The sequence below is a fragment of the Equus asinus genome, chromosome 28 (genome assembly GCF_041296235.1).
Source record: "Equus asinus isolate D_3611 breed Donkey chromosome 28, EquAss-T2T_v2, whole genome shotgun sequence".
NCBI classification, from domain to species: Eukaryota; Metazoa; Chordata; class Mammalia; order Perissodactyla; family Equidae; genus Equus; species Equus asinus.
Window position 1 is genome coordinate 35,092,879 of NC_091817.1, and position 17,626 is coordinate 35,110,504.

The 17,626-nt window shown below is 38.0% G+C and overlaps 1 long non-coding RNA gene across 1 annotated transcript in view; it reads left to right on the top strand.

Moving 5' to 3' along the window:
* The first annotated feature begins 1,487 nt into the window (after positions 1-1,487).
* LOC123281727 (uncharacterized) overlaps positions 1,488-17,626 on the top strand; it is a 689,591-nt gene continuing 673,452 nt past the window's right edge. The window contains exon 1 of the long non-coding RNA XR_011499118.1: positions 1,488-1,602. This is a non-coding gene — a long non-coding RNA (uncharacterized lncRNA). The remainder of the gene's footprint in view (positions 1,603-17,626) is intronic.

Genomic DNA, 17,626 nt, shown 5'->3' on the forward strand with positions numbered 1-17,626 from the left:
TGTTTCAAATAAAGAAAATTTTTATTTTGGCATTTCCTTAACCATCCCCAACAACTGATCTTCAAGTTCTTTATTAGTATGAATGCTAACATCTTTTAAACTCCTCTCTTCCTCCCTCCCTCCCTTCCTTCTTCCGTCCCCTACAAAGTCAGCTGTACGTATATAATGGTATTCTCTCATATATGGTATATATCATGATCTACCCAATGACCGGCATTTGGGTCCTTGTGCCTGGTACATATATATGCTGTAATACATATTTTTACATTGCTTTTTATAATTATCCTACTTTTTATAATGCCCCTATTAGTTATTGAAAGCTCGGTTGCATACATTTTAGGGACTTATAACTTCACCTTACATTTTTTTTTTCCTTTTATAGTGAAACATTGTTCATACTATTTAAGTTTAGCATTAATGTTCAAAACCAATTTGCAAAAGCATGCCTCTGGCCACTTTTTAGAATTCTATTTCTATTAAAGTTTCTCACAGTATCAGGTGCCTGTTTGTCTTTGCTGGTTAAAATGAACAGGTTGAGAAATAGAATTGAACTACATGCCATTCGCTGTGTTTTGAAAATGTTTTCATTCCTTTCACTTAACAGACTAGCACCTAATTTCCTTGCATCAGCTGCTGTTCATCAGTGCTGCAGTGGCTCACTTGTCTTCGAAGGCAGCTTCCTTGGAGGGACAGCAACATTTCACTGGAGCTAATAAAGTCAATAAGGATAATATTATACAGTAGGCCACTAGAAAACCAGGTGCATTTTGCACAAATCATTCTGTTTTTAATTCCTACCAATTTTACACTTCATGAAGAGTGTTTAAAGAGCCCTATTATTATTACTTACATTAGCTTGCATATATATTTAATTGCCATTTTTCTTTTTCTTTCCCTTTTTTAGTTGTTGCAAGAAAAAGAAAGCAAAGAAGAAAAAAATTGTGGACATGTTCACACATTTTCATTACCACAAAAGTACTGATGAAAACGCATTGCAGTAGCTCGAAACCCCATCTCAAGCCAGTCTCTTATTACCCAGGTATTGCCACAAATGTGATTCAGCAAATAAAGCCCCTAGCTGCCTTGCCCCCTCTGCAATCAGAGAGCAGCAAAGTGGATCCGCAATGGGGTTTTCACAATGACTCATAATTTCCCTACATTTGTTTGCATCACAATCTTAACATTTTTGACATCTGGGTTACCGGTGAAAATGTACATGTGTCTCTGTGTATACATATAGCACATGTATTTTGTCTTGGTTAGTCATTGTATGTGAGGGGGATGTTTTAAAAACAGAGACTCCAGGTTCTCCTTTGTAAAGCATTAAGCTGTGACCCTCCCCTCCTCTCTTCCCTCCCCCTGTAGCCCTGGACTTCATGATGCCTTCTTGACTGCTAGCTGAACATGGAGTTGTCTTTTTATTTTTTTTTATAAACCCAGTCACAACACAGAAAGAGGAGGAGGAGGAAGAGAGAGAGAGAGAGAGAAAGAGAGAGAGAGAGTGAGAGAGAGAAGTAAAAACCCTGAAGGATGGTTCTCAAAAATTCTAAAGGAACCACAGGGAATTCCTTTTAAGAGCAACAGAAAGCAAGCCTAGCTGAGGTAAGGCAGATGTGGACAGCCTTTCTTTTCTTCTCTTTTCTTTCCTTCCCTCTCTCTGTCTCTTTCTGTGTATGTCTCTCTCCGTTCCCCCTCCCTGCTCATATCCTCTTTCTCTCTCTCTCTCTCTTTCCCTTTACATTCATATGTTCTCTCTCTCTCCTTCTCAAGAGCTGTTTCTTTATGGATCTGGGAGGGTAGGTGGGTGGGGGAGCAACCTAACTTCTTTCCTGCTTAAGCAATCTGAGAATGGAACTCATGTGAATATGCAAATAGGACTGCCTGGGCCGCTGCTGACACGTGTATGTGTTGTATCTTTCTCCCCACCTTCCTGTCTTAGCGTCTGATCTTCAACAGATTGCTGTTGTTTCTTGTGATCACCAGCACAGCGTGCTGGAAAGAGAGATGGGGGGAGAGGTGGGGATTGGAGGGAGTGTTGTGGGGCTGGAAGGCAGGAAATCAGACATGATTGCTGTGACTTTTTTATATTAATGTGTGGCTTTTTTCTAGCTCATTTGCATGTCAAAGTGGCGGAGGTGTGAGGGCAGAGATTAGTATGGAGATGACATAATGATGCAATGAATTAAATGTGATCACTTCTCGGAGCGGGGGTGTGGTGGGGGGTGGGGGGCAGCAGCGAGGTGGGGAGGGGTGGGAGCCAGCAAGACAGACGGAGTGAGAGAGCAAGAGGGGAGAGCGCTTCTGATCTTCACCACACACTTGATTGATGTCACCAGCGAGCAGAATGCATCTTTTTATTGTGATGATGGTGATGGTGGTGGTGATTGCCATGATTACACTTATCGTTAGTGTGAAATTTGAATTTTAAGTGGTCAGTGCTGGAGCTCCAGCGCACGTGATTGTTTGGTCCATCAGTGCAAACCCTTGGCTGTCAAAATTTAACGGCGCTCCACGTTTGCTTTTATTTAAAAAGGAAGATACAACATACAGGAAAGAGATTACTAATTTGTGATGTTACACAGTGGGCTGAGATACCAAGGTTTTTCATGGAGCTTCAGTTTTCTTGTGCGTATGAAAAAGAAAAAAAGAGGGGAGCGAGATTAAAAACATTTTTATTATTACAAAAAAAAAAAAATCTTCCACTGGATCGGTGGGGTGGCAAGGGTTTCAACCGTTGACAATAAAGAAAACGCAATTTCATCTCTGGCATTCGGTGTTATCTCCGTTTAATAACAAAACCAAACCAGACTGATTACTGAACAAAGCGAATTCTTAGGCAGCTCGTTGCAGGTCTGAACGCAGGAGTAAAAGCTGAACATTGTCCCCCTCTTCCTGTGGTTATTTTGAATGCAACACCTGCAAATATACACGGAGTCGGTGTAAAAGGATTGGTGGGGGAGGAAAGGGGTGTGTGTGTGTGTGTGTGTGTTTTTTAAACTTTCCTATAATTAAAAGAAGAAAAAGAATATAAACAGAAACTACAAAGGTTTTTAGACTTCATTGATTTATTTGTTTTGGAAGTCAAATTCATTCTGTCTGCCAGTAAGTTTTCTTCTGGTGAGTCCTCGGCTACTGCTGGTTCAGGAGGACGGACTTCCTACCATATAGACAAATCAGTATAGAAATTTAGGACTAATTGTTATGTGTGCAATAACCCTGATGATATAAATGAGCACTTAGGAATCCACAGAACATCACTAACATTAATTTATTGAAAAAGAAAATCCAAAGCAACTCCATTAGTTTTTCCCTGTTATTGTTAAGGACTTTAAATGGATTTCCTAATTGGATAATTTTATTCACAAGAATAATACACAAATGGAAAACAAGCCCTAACTCTGGAGGTGGGGGTGGGGGGTTGGAAGGAGGAAGAGTCAGTGTAAGAGCGAACCACTGTCAACTTCTAGAAAACCTGCTGAGAGAGTGCACTGAAGAGAAAGGCGAAGATTCAGAGAATAACACCCACGGGTGGGAAATAGCTGGCCAACTGGGGTGGGGGCAGACACAGGCTTTAAGCATGTTGAAGCAACACAGTGGATAAATCCGCTTGCCTCTTTTTTATGATATTTAAAATAATGTTCATCGTTATTGCCCCTCGTTGATCATAGGCACTTCAAGTTCGTTCTGTCTTAGGTTTTCCTAAGTCACATCTCCACCTTCTTTCACTCACTCTCATCCACATCTTTGGCATTTTCTGTCCACCAAGCTCATCTTCTTGGAGTGGCACTTGGCCTTGTGTCATGTCTCTTCTCTTTCTCAGATGAAGGTAGCTGTGCTTACCATAAGCTGGCTCTCCCTGAAGGGTGTGCACGGCTACTATTAATAGAAAAGCGTCTTGTGTCCTATTCTTACACCCTTTGCCTGCCCAATACATGGAATGAATTGAGACAGCCAGAGAAAAGTTCTCGAGCGCTGGTCTGGAGTGACTTTCCTCCCACACATCAACACCTGTATCCTTATTTTCCGTCTGTCTCCAGGTAGTACCGCGGCCTCCTCTACCTCCTGCTTTCCCCTTGCCTTAGTCTTCTAGGCCAATAAAGAAGAAAGGCAGGGATGAGGATTGTTCCTATTGATCTGCCCAAGGGGATCATTAGGCATCTGTATCAATCTACAAATCAGTGGGCCTGTGTTACTAGCTTGGGCAGTCATTGCCAATTTGTTCCTATTAGATGGCGGAGCCTGGAGGTGTTTGATGAGCAGATCGGGTCTTTATCTCAGCACTAGAAAGTATGCAGGCTTGCTGCCAGACGGCAGAGGGATACGGGCTTGTTTTTTTTTCAGTAGGGGGGACAGGGATCCTTATGGGTGTTTTTTTCAGCCTGAAATCTGTCTGCACCTTAGCTAGACCTACGTCCTACCCTGCCCTCACCGAACTGTCTCTAGTTAAAATCAGCCCCCACTGTGCCTCCTCCAGCCCTGACATCTTCTCGGAAAGTTGCCCACAGAAATATCTTCTTGAGTATTCTCTTGTAATCCTTTTCCAACCGACATCTGAACAATTGAAATGTAAACACTTTTTTTTTCTTCCTCCAGTTCCTTTGCTACTAGGAGCAGTGTATTTACTGTTGAGGAGGTGACATTTTTAGCTGATATTTTCTCTGTAGTTCAATTAGAGAAAGTAAAAGTTAAAGCTCCAGGTAATTTTGTTTGGAGAATCCTATTCACCTTTTCTCTCTGAATTGAAATCTAGAAAGAAATGTGTTCTCATGGCTATCTTTTTTAATTTTTATAAAATCTTTAAAAATCATCTTTTTCTCTAGTCTTGGGCTTTGAAAGAGAAGCAACTATGGTGAAAGCCAAGTTCTTTCGTATGCATGTAGATTTGAAAAATAAAAATTATGTTTCCATGGGGGAAGGGGAGGGGATAAGGATAATGAATGAATAAGCACAATTTATGCCGTTGCTGCTGCTAGCGTGACATTTCCTCTTCATTATTTTGCGAAAACCTCAATCTTAAACCTGGTTTTACTCATTCCTGACGTGAGCATTATTCAGTATAAATATCTGTCCACTGCCAGACCTCGGCGATGCTCTCAGTGACATTTCAGCTTTATGGCTTTTGGTGGGGGAGGAAGCTGGGAGGAGAGGTGGGCTGACGCAGATGGGGAGGGAGGGGACCAGGCAGCGTCCACTTCCTGGGAGCTCTGTTTTTATCCTGCCCTTGAGTTTGTTACTTGAGAATAATAAACTGTGATTCCGAGCTGGGGCCCAGGAGGTGGGTAAAGGAGCTCAACCTGAGTTGTATAGTTAGCACTTCTGTCTTCTCTTGAAATTTGCTCATCATTCCAAAGGGGCAAAAGAGGTCTTTTTTTAAAAAATATAACCTTTCATATTTTGAGTGTTGAAAATAAGATGGAACTCTGTTTACACTGCACACCAATTTCCAAGTGGTTTTCGCCTGTTTTTACTTATCTAACAGACTTCAGGAAGCTCTTAAAAACCAAAACCCTGCATTTTTCTTTAGAAGACTTTAAACATAGTGATTATTACCATTTATTAGTTTGTATTTACATTTTCTCACCTGTGTATTTTTTTCCCCCTTCTTGGCCCTATTCTAATTCATCCACTCTAAAAAAGCACTCATTTCATTCCTTTTGACAAGAGCCTGCTTTTTTTGGTTGTTGAGTAGCTAACTGAACTTCACAGAAATACATCTGTGTGGGGTATATGATTGTTGGAAGTTAAACCAGCTTAATTGATCATAAACCAGACATCCAGTCAGCTGTCATCGTTACAGTGTATGTATAGAAATCGATTTGGAGGAGACTCAGAGGAATGTTTTAAGAGTTTGTTTTGCAAATATTTATAAACCTTTTTCTCTGGAGCAGAGTCTATTTTAGAATGCTCATCAAACTATTAAGAACAGAGCTTATTTTGAGGAAGATGCTGCCAAAATCTGGTGTTTGTTTTATCTTGAGGGTTGGGAGTTCAAATTTGTTTTGCCACTGACATACTGTCAAAGCTAGAGATATCTGTGAATAAGCTGGTTATTTTATTCATAATCAGGGTGCCCAGCCCCCTTCCATTTTTTCAACCCCATGAGAACTTTAAAATGAGTGAAACAACTCAGGTGCTCACTTGGCTATTCTGCCTGGAGGACAGCAAGTGGACCTCTCTGCATTTCTCTTTAGCAGAAAAAGGAAACCCGTCATTTTCTCATCACCTAAGGGCTTCTTACTTAAGGATGTTGACAGAATGTTGCAACTTTATAGGAACTTATAATCAGTGAGAGTCTGGTTCCTCAGCCAGGACATTTACAGTTTCCAAGTCACCTAGCTTGTGTACTAGGGACATTACCTTGATTTCTCTCATAGTGATAGAAAACATTTTCATTCCTTAACACACTCTTCGTTTATTTATCCATATATCTCCCTGGTTTTTCTTGTTTTATTTAGTGTGGCTTCATATGTGCCATTTCTCCGGTGAAACAATTGATACATTCTCAGCATGCTGTTGTGTGTAGAAAAAACTCCTAGATTAATGGTCAGTGTCTCACACACGCACATTTGTGTTGTGATACTACAGAGGAGCTGCGAATTACTGACAAGATCTCGAATAATTCCTAATGCTGTCGAAGGCTTCATTTTCTCCTCGGCATGATGGATGAGGCCTAAGAACTGCTTTCTGAGATCATTATGTGCATCATTCTGTTAAGTGTTATTAAAGTCCGTCTGTCTGAACGCAGCCGAAACAATCTCTTGGCCCTTATTTTGCTTGTGTTTTTAAAAATGGTAACTGCAGATCCCTTTCTTCCTAATGTGAGCTTTTTTGAGATCATTTGACTATTAATTTGTGCCGTAAAATTATGAAGAATTGTATTTTTATTTCTGCTTAAAATTTGATAATATTAATCCATAAATGAATTCTGGTTTATTTCTAGACCTTAAATTCACAATAAATGCTTTAGAAATACATTTTATTAGGAAAAAATAGGAGATGTGAAAAGTATCAGAATTTGGGATGTGGGTCTCAGTCTGTAACTTCAAAGAGATTTACTAGTCTTTTATTTTCTGGACTCCAATTGTTTTAAATATCATTGACTATTTGTTAGCTTGAATTGGTTGTGCAAGGAACAGGATGAATTTGAATTTGACAAATATTTCATAGAATTCCTCCCTCCTAGGCAGATGTATTCAGAGCTGACAATGCAAAGACGTGTAAATGGGAATGAAAACTTTTCCTCCAACACTTGGTCAGGGAAAGTTTGTTTTTATAAACTGTGTATTTGGAGGACAAATTTCCCTCGATTAGGGGGCACTTGCTGTTTTTGGATGGGGATGGGTGAATGGGGGTCTGGGAGTAAAGTAGCATGCCCCGTTAAATTACAGATGGCTCGTGTTATATCTCAAGCAATTTCACCCAAACAGAAGAATTGACTTTAAAGGTTTGTAACCTTCCTTTAAGCGTAGGTTTTTCTTTGATAATAAAACAACTACTTTACAGAACATTTCATTATTACCCAGTAGCCCGCCCCCCATCACCTTTTTTTGTTGTTGTTCCTGTCTGGGCAGTATGGTGGACCATCTTTAGACCCCTGGCAGGCTCATCAAAAGAAAATGAAACAAACAAAAAGAAGCAGATCGTCACACTTCCTTTTAAAACACTACTTCTCCTTTGCAGAGATTCAGTGAGATCTAGAAAGGCTCACTTTTATACTTTTAATAGAATTATATAAGTTTGATGCACAGCTGGGATAAACTCAGCCATCCACAGCACAGTGAGTTTTTGAACATTTAATTTTATATTTGAATAATTCTCCAGATCAGGCTATAATCATGAATGTCATATAAAAAGAATTTTTTTTATAAATTACATTATTTCACAGATGTGCAAATACTTCTGAGAAAAAAATTACATTGATCAGTTTTTAATACCCCCCTGTCTCACCCTTCAGTCAAAGGGAAAAATAGCTTTTTTCCCATCTTTGTCTTCAGAAAGGTGCTAGATTGTAAACATCTGAAGGAAATGAAAGGGGGTTGGCCAGTCCACCCCAAACTCTTTCCAGATTTTCAATCCTTTCAGCAGCAGCCTTCAGCTTTCAGAAAAGAGGGAGGGTCTGGGGGAAAAAAAAGAAAGGAGATGTCTCTGTTTATTATTAAAATTTAAAGTGAAAAGCATTGCTGTAACTGGCTAATTTTGAATCTACTAATTTAGAGGGCTTGAACAACAAGAGGTAAAATTTAGACAACGTGTGTACTGTGATGATTGGGAAAAGATAAGGCATTTGCAGCTAATTAAGATCTAATTCTGCGAAAAGGACAATAAGCAACAGATGGCTATCATTTCTTTTATAGTTTCTGAAGCAATAGCATGTGCATATTTAATTCAAAAACTGTTCAGACAAACAATTATTTTTGCTTAGGCAGAAAGATGGTTATTCTTTGTACAGTGTTTCTGAAACATCGTCTATTTATTCCGGCTTAAATAAAGGCATTTTGGAATTTCTGTGTTTTGCAAATATTGGAATATTTCTGGAAGCAACAATTGAAGTCTTGAACTGTGGTCATTTTGGGAACAGTCACCTGTGGTTGGAAACACTGCTGTGACTCGGGGCTGAATGAATGAACAAGTGCTTTTGAATCTGAAACAAACAGTTTAATTGAAAGTCTTGCCTGTGTTGATTTTTCCGCGTTTCTTTCGTTAACGACTCCGACCTAGTAACATGGCACGGCCTCCGCACCTATATAATATCTGGATATTTGATATGTCAGCATAAAGGTATTCTGAAAGTGGAAAAAATTGCATTAGCATTTGGCCCATGGATAATGGTTTGGTTAAGTTTCAGTTTTTCAGGACTTCTTTATTCACCCCAAATACGTATTTTTTTCTTGAACCAAAACACTGAGAATAATATACAAAAATAAAACAAGGTGTTGTATTCAGATCAGTAGGTATGAAATCACAATTGCCTCTCTGTCTTTCAGAAACCATACATGCCAGATGCACTATGAGAAAAATAATCTAAAACGTTGGGTTTATTTTCAGTATGCAAGTAGTATAAAAATATGCAAGCTCTGATCGTAGTATGCTGGAAACCACTCCACAAAAATGTGTAACGAAAGCTGTTACTATAAGTGTGGTTCATGTATTGGAACAGCTGTGACAGCCTGATACAGTTTAACACTTGTTCAATTATAAGAAAAATTCAGAAGGGAACTAGATTTAGATAAGAATTTTAAATAATCCTTGAAATTTCCAAGGGAACTTCTCCTTCCAGTCAAAATCACCCCTTTTTCCTAGCTGGTCCTCTTCTCTTCTCCTCTGTTTACTGCCCACCCCCCTTCTAGAGACCTTGCAGGGAGCAGCTGCCCTGACTTGACCACCTCCTCCTTCCAAACTCCGCTCATGTTTTATGTTTTTTAGGGTCTGGGTTACAGCGATTTGCAAATTATTTCAGGTGTCTGCTCTTTTCTGTTCACTTAGAAAATTGCGAAGAAATCAGCTAATAGCTGGCCATACTTTTCTTTACACCCATTCTTTTTCTCACTTTCAAGTGATTTTACTATGCTTTTATGGCAAGTATATTTTGGTGCATATAAGAGAGGCTGACAGTGATATTGGCACCAAAGCTTTAGTTCTGGCAATTTGAACACACCATACTGTTTTCTTTTTGTTCAGCAAATGCTTGATTGATGTGGGTGCAATGTGCATGATTGTATGTATATATTGTATTTACATTGTATATGTGTGTATGTGCATGTAATGTATACATACACACACATATATGTGTCTAATGTGCTGTAGTGTTTGTGTTCCCTCTAGACTCATTCCTGGAGTCTAGAGGGAACACATAAAGAACTGAAGACATAAAGAACGTACGTTCCCACGTGTAAAATTTCCTTTGTTTAGCTTCACTTTTTATTTTCTAAGCTGAGTTGTCTCTACAGTTTATAATGTGTGAAAGGCTTAATTTGTTAATACTGCATATTTTGAGAGTGACATTAATAGTATTTGCTTGACGTCCTCAAAAATCAGCATTTTAATATCATTTTGAAATTTCCCGCCTCCAGAAAAAAAAAGAAAACCCACAAAACAAAACCTGTCTTTAAGCTAACAGAAATTATTTAGTCTTTTTCACCTGAAAGACTATTGTTTTCTTACCTTGACTAAACATAATAATCTCAGGCATTTTCAAAAAATTCCCCAAATCCTCAGTGTTTATGACCAAAGTCCGCTGGCAGATAGCAAGGAGAAGTACATGTTTGTACCAAGGGGACAAATGGCCCTCAGATCTCCATTTATAGAGATGACTGTTTCAGCTTCATAATTTCCATTAACTTTACATTATTTAAGTCTTTGAAAGTGGATGGGAGAAACAAGATACTGAACTTTTTCCAGTGCTTTTTCAGGACTCTTGGCGTCCAAGAAGCTTACAAAAGGGACTGTGCTTTAAGAGTCGGGCTGGAAAGGGGAGAAATGGTGAAAGCTATCTTTTTTCATTCTATAGTGGTTGGTATGGGCAATTTAAAGTAGGATCCTGGAATTTCCAGACCCTGACTCTATCTTCTAAGTCATTTCTTTACCTGGAATAAAATGTTGCTGTAGAAATTATTGACATAATAGTCCCCATGAGGACTCATAGCCATCAAAGTGAAATCTCACAATAAATTCAGAGGCCACCTGGAGAACCACCGTTAAAGAGCTTTTTAGAGGAGGAAAAAAAACTTTAAAAGCTTAATTCTTCTTAAATATAAGTTCACTGATCATGTTTCTGTACCACTTTCCTAGAGTTTAGTTCTTTACTTTTAGCTTTGTTAAATAATCCTTTAAAGCTTTTTTGACAGCAAAAATGCTGCGTTTTGTATAGATGACATCACTAGCCCAACTCCAGCCACGTTGAAAGCTGAGAGGTTACTAAGCAATAAACCTCGGTCAGGATTTCTGCGTCTCTCGCGGCATAAAAGCCTTAAAACGTGAGGTGGGTCTTAGTGATCTGCGGGACAAACATTCCTACTATAATACCAGGAGCATTATTGATCAGTTTGGGGGGAACATTTTTTTAAAAGCTAATTACTCTTTGCAGAGTCGAATAACTAATGCTGTTTTACACTTAGCACTTAAGCGGTGCTTTTCATCTTCAAAGTGCTTTGAAAACATTAACTAATTAATCATTAGCTAATTTAGCAATAGACGATAAAAGTTAAGAGACTAAAAGAGGCTGGATCCCACCAGTGTTTTCCGCAGTGACCTCTCTGTGGAGTCAAAGGGAGGGTCTTTGTCTGGAAGGGAACCGTGAGGCACGCTGCCAGGTGTGGGTGAATTTAGCAGACACTGCTCAGGTAATATCATAGAGAACCGAAACAAACTCTTGTAGATACTCCTGTACAATCTTAACAGGTAATGATCAGCTTTTTTTTTTTTTTTAAACTCATTTAAAAAAGCCACCTTAGTAGCAGAAGCCCTAGCAAATATCCAGAGTATATAGGGATGCTGAAATTTACAAGTGTGACAATCACGGGCAGAGTGGGAAGTGTGTGCCCAAATGTATATGAGATCTTTACCAGGAAACCTTTCTGGGTCTAGTGCAATGTAATCCATGAATACTGCCCTGGAAATCTAGCTTAGTTTGGGAAACTCAATGCAGAAACATAAGAGAATTTTCTTGCATGTTGTAACAAATACAACACTTTCCAGGGGGCTTGCCTGCTCTGCACTGTAGCCCCATCCATTATGTGAATGAGATGTGAACATAGTTCCTTGTTTCTCTCAGATATCAGCAGACCGCACAAGCTGAGTTTCTTTAAAAATACGGAGACAGTTCATCTATAGACTTATTCTGAATGCATGAGTATGTGTGGTCCAGCTCATTTAAAGAAAGAAGCACTCCACAAAGGCCACTGGTATTAAGAATGTGGTACCAGAGATGGCAGTTTTGAAGAGTGAATATACTTTGCTTTGCATTCAATTCCTTCTCGATCCCACAAACCCTTTCCTGCAACAAGGAAAAACAGGATTTCAGAGTATTAGAAAATGTCAAGTGTTAAAAATTTGTTCTCTTTGCTCTTGCCAGTTATCACCAAACTGTTGGTAAACAAGGGGAGAGGAGACAGGTGGTGGTTATGTTTTTTCCATGTGAGTACTACAGAAAAATTATTATCTGATTGAAAACTTCCCACCAGCCAAACTTTGACATCCCTGTAGAAGGTAATAGACAATGCATGTCTAATGCAGTTTGTTAGTTACTGCAGAATTACTCAGTGTTCTAATGGAGAAATTTAAGTGGAAATTTTGTACATGTGTCCTGGTATATATAGTACTTAAAAAGCTTTACTTCTAGTTATAAGCTTTTCAAGTAAATACAGATCTACATTATCCTAAGCTTGAACTTGGCTGCCATTTTAACTTCACTAGTCCTCTTGAATGTAAACCTGTCTCCCCCCCGCTCCACTTTCTCCTCTTACCTTTATTTCAAGCTCATCATTTCTTACAGAGGGATAATTAAAAAAAAAAAATCTACAGTGAAGTTTCAAATTATTTCCGTGATTTGGAAATTAAAATTTAATGCTTCCCTTGTTAAAATTTTTTAACAATTTTTTTTCGGGGGGGGAAGACTTCATATTTAAAGGTAACTATTTTTCAGTTTACTTTTTGCCTTTGGATGGTAAAGTCCCTTAATTTAAACACTTTGAAGAAAGCACCCCATTCTCCCCATCCTCCATCTAAACCCCTCTGCTTGCCCAAAGATCCCATCATGATGGCAAATTTTTTCCTTGCTTCTGGGGCATATCCTTTTGACAGCTACCGTCCATGAGGCAACTCTCCCCTTTAGCTCCCTCCCTTTAACTTGTTAGGGAGCCCTTTGGAAAGGTCAGGAGCCCTGATTATCCCTGAGGATAAAGAAATTATTGACTGGAGATTGCTGCTCTCCCATTTACACCTATTCTGCCATATTCTTATATCTTTCAAAAACATTTCATGCATCGACATGAATCATCGCCAGATAGAAAATCATATGAGAACGAATTTATATAAAATTGAAATTAGTATCCTACAATAGTTATCAGTGAGGAGGCAAGTGTTTGTTCCCGAGGGGACATCTGGTGATGTCTGGAGACCTTGCTGATTGTCACAGCTGTGTGGGGGGGTACCAGAGACATCTATTGGGTAGAGGCCGGGGATGCTGTGCACCACCCTACAATGCACAGGACAACCTCCTAAAACAAAGAATTATCTGCCCCGAAATGTGAATAGCATGGAGGTTGAGAATCTCTGCTGTTTACTTATGCCTATGCTTGGAATGTATAGGCAATCGCTTTTAGGTGGGAACTTATTTTCTTTTTGATAGTGCTTATAAAATAGATTTTTATTTAATTGGGGTTATCATCCCTTCTTGCTTCTTAAATGTTGCTTTCTTCAACTCAAATAGTTTCATAAAGGGAGTGGGAAACTGTGGCCCTGTATCCTTTCCATTCTCACTTTTAAAAATCATAGAGCAAGCCTGCCAGAATGAAAGAGAAGCGCACACAGGAGCAAGGATGTACTGGCGGAAATGTGAGACAAACTTGCAAAACCTGGATGGATTTTTATTTTTTAAAAGATACCTTAGCTTCTGCATCCCATGCAGCTTAAGAAGATACAGAAAGAGACTTGATGCTTAAGATGTGGAGGGTCCTCCTTGTGTCTTTGCTCTTCGCCCCTCCTCACCAGGATTCTTGCCTTTTCCATTGTGATTTCAGGGATTTAAAAAAAACCTTTTTCAGAGAGGATCCTAACACAAACTGCTTGTACAAATCACAAGCTAGAGATTGCAGAAAAGGCCCCCAAGGTCGCTCACTGCTGGTGATTATTTTTCTGGGTGTTGTTAACTTTTACTCAAGAGTAGCTGGAAGGAGCTGAAAAAGAGAAGCTTTAGCTGGAAATTAAGAAGCAAAATGCTGGGAGGAGATCTCTGAGGAAGAACATAACGATCTATAATAAGAACTGATGTTTCAATGACAATATCTATATTTTTCTTATCTTTTTTGAACAGTGAAGGGTGTCGGACTGGGTGTCTCTCCAGTTACATCTATCCCCCTTTTAAACTAGCCCTTGCTGTTTAAAGTGGAGTTGAACTTCACTTTCCCAGTAGATGGCATTGTAGTCTGTTCAGTGGAAAAGAGCTTCCTGTAACCAATAGGACTTTAATTTTTTTCCCTGAGCTTCTTCCTTGATAACGTACCCCCCTCCCCCTTGCATTAAATACTAGCTTGAGGTTATAAATAAGAATCTTGTTATTGCTAGTTACCTGTAACTCTCAAAAGATTTGATTTAAAAAAAAGATAAAGTAGATAATTTAATATCCCTATATCAAATGAAAAAAAATATAGACTAGATCTGGGAATGTGGCATATAGAAAAAATATGCAAGCATGGAATATTTTCAGACTACACTGTTTCAAAATGAGAGCTGCCTCTGGTCTTCCTAAGTACACTTTTCGGGTATTAATCCATTATACTTATAGCATTTTAGTGTCAAGGTGAAGAGACACCTTGAAGAAGTTACTCTGTCAAAGATTTTCAAGACAATGTATTCTTCTTGACTGAACCCCCAAAAAACTTTGAATCCTTTTTATTAACTAATTCCCCCCTCCCCTTTTCAAACCATCTTAGCTGGATTTCGTGTGTATTGTATGTGGGACAAACAATTGCATATTTTTTTTGTTAATTATAAGTATTATTTTCATGGTATTTTGTTCCCTTCTTTGAAACCATTGCACCTAAAAATAACGGCAGTGATTGATTGAGCTAGGGGAAGTTGTCATTACTTAGTGTTCGAAAAAGGTGCCTATATGTACATTATTATTATTATTTTGCTGCTTATGAAGGTCCCTGAAGAATAGTCAGACCATTAAACTGGATTTCAACCAAAGAGAAATGATGATATGGAGAATAGATACATTGCTTTTTTTTTAAATTCATAATGAGGATTTACCTATGTGAATACCTTTTAAAAATAGAGGTTGAATGTATTGACAATTACAATCAAAATGGATTTTCTTTTCTTTTCTTTTCTTTTTTTTAGATAAACTTTGAAGATGGAAATACTGTGTTTGTGTGTCTCTATGTGTGTTTTAACAGAATGTGGGTTGTCCCTGAAGAGTCCTTTTTCTGTGATGCTACTATGTTCTCTTTTAAAAAATATTTTGCTAAACTGTGAACTTCCCTCCTCCCCCAACAAAATCTTCTTTCCACAGAGTATAATCTATATTGCTCTGATAGTCATTTGGTAATAATATTTGACTTCCATTTATCAATACCATTTCTTTCCATTATTTTTAATCACAAGATTATGAGCTGTGTATTTAGTTATTATTTAAGCTAAATGGTGTCTTTGGCTGTTAGCTTGAAAAGATAATGTCCCAATATCAGGATTAAGTTTTCATCTGTATCAACTGGCTTAAAAATACCCAACTTGATTCCTTTTGAATTAACTGAGTCTTATTTTATTTTTTTTTCAATATCACCTATCACCATAGTAACCACTAGCTGTCAGTTCAGCTTCTGACATTTTTCTCATTTGGTAAGATTTCAGAATTGCCATCCTCCCTGCCAACATGTCATGAACAAGAAAAAAAAATTGCATGAAAAATCTAATGGGTGTCTGGTCTGATTGTCCTCATTCGTGGCAGGAAAGACAAAAACTGATGAATTGTGAAATGTATTCAGAGGGATTCAAGGAAGCAAGTGCCTGGGACCCCCTCCCCCCCAACCTCGTTTTCATTTTGTTATGCTTGATGCACCGTACATGCTTACCCTGACACTTGGGTTTGTAGAAATTTAAGATGAACAATTTTTACATTCACCCTGCTGATCTCTCTCCCCTACCTTGTTTTTTTGTAAAAAGTCATCATTAAAAATAAAGTTACCGGGGCTTCTGTTTAGCGTGATTTCTCACTCAGATCATAGATTTTTAGTAAGTCCAAATTGGCTTCCAATATTTAAGATGTTGTGCTTGCAAATGTACAGCTCTGTCTTGGAGCCACATATGGACTGTGGATGCACACGGTGGGTTTTGTGTGTGTGTGCGGGTGGTTGAGAAAGGACATTAGGTCCATTTGAAAAAAGAAACAAAGCTGATTCTGGACCTTTTCTAAGAGTTTGTTTTTCATGGCAAAGAAAAGTAAGAGAAACGCTGTATGTTCTAATTCTTTCCAGCATTCTGGTTTATCGAATGAATGGTGAAAAAAAACATGCTAATGAATTTCTGCCCCAAATACCCGGCAGGGTGGTTGATGAAAGGAACTATTTCTATATTTATTTCCTTCCTTTTGATTGCCAGACTTGTTACAGCAAAAAGCAAAAAAAGAAAGGGAAGTGATAATGTACTTTAGCTGATGTAAACATGCAAATTATTGAATAAATGTTACTGATATGACACAAACATATACCCCGTATATGGATCTTATCACTGACACCTAGGCAAGACATGTAATATGTCTGTGGTCTGAATACAAATAAACATATTAAATATATTAGCATGTATTTCTATCCATACAGATGTTCGTACTGTTAATATATCTTTAAGCTATCTAGGTGTACATGGGTTTTATAAAACTTACTTGTCCTTCCAGAGGTTTTGTTTTGAGCTAGATCAATCTTATAGAGTATTTTTTTCATGACTGTCTACAAATTCAGACTCAGCAGCAGGAACTCATTCCAGAAACATAAAGCTGATTTGATAAGCAGCTGCAGAATCCAATGCTTTTTACTAACGGGTGGACAACCCCAGGATCATGCACATAGACGTCGAGATGTTTCCATTTCACATTTCATATGCTGTGGCTTTAGCTCCTTTTAAAAAATTCACACACTGGACAGTTTGGGGACGTGTTGTATAATTTCTTGCAGATTTTTATTCACAAGTATATTTAAACATTACATATGGCTACGAAGGACTGGAAAGACCCAGTGAAAAAATCTCCATTAAAGCCCAAAGTCTCTTAATTTAAAAAGCAAAATCACGTGTATATTTTTGATTCAATTTATGTGAATATTAAAACATTTAATGTTCAGTGTAGGTGGATTGATAACATGATTTTGGCATTGATTAATGTTGTGCTGGAAATATGCATGCATAAGTGCATACATAGGTATACGGCTATAATGTGTGTGTAAAATTAGCAATTTGGTTCATCATGCTTTTGTTATTTGATTCTTTTTAAATTTAAACACTTTGGAGAAACCAAACGAATAATGCCTGAATGTTTGCTGCTATTATTATGAACAAATATAACCCTTGAGAAATAACTAGAAAACTGATATTGAATCTCAGGGTATATTTCAAACACATATTTAGAAGTAGAAAAATAGAAAGTATTTTTTGAATACAGGCAAATAAATTTACCTCATAAAATAAAAAAGCCAGAAAAATATAAATCTTTTAATAAGAAATAATAATATTTTTATAAGCTGTATTTTAAAATGAATGGTGTAAACAGAATATACTTTAATGCCTTTATGCTTTATAAGATTTATAACAATAATCAGCAAAGCCTTGTAACTGTGTTTGCACCTGTGTGCCTTCAAGCCCTTGGACCTTGCAGTTAATTGTATAAATTCCATACACTATGAGAAAGCATGATGTATCA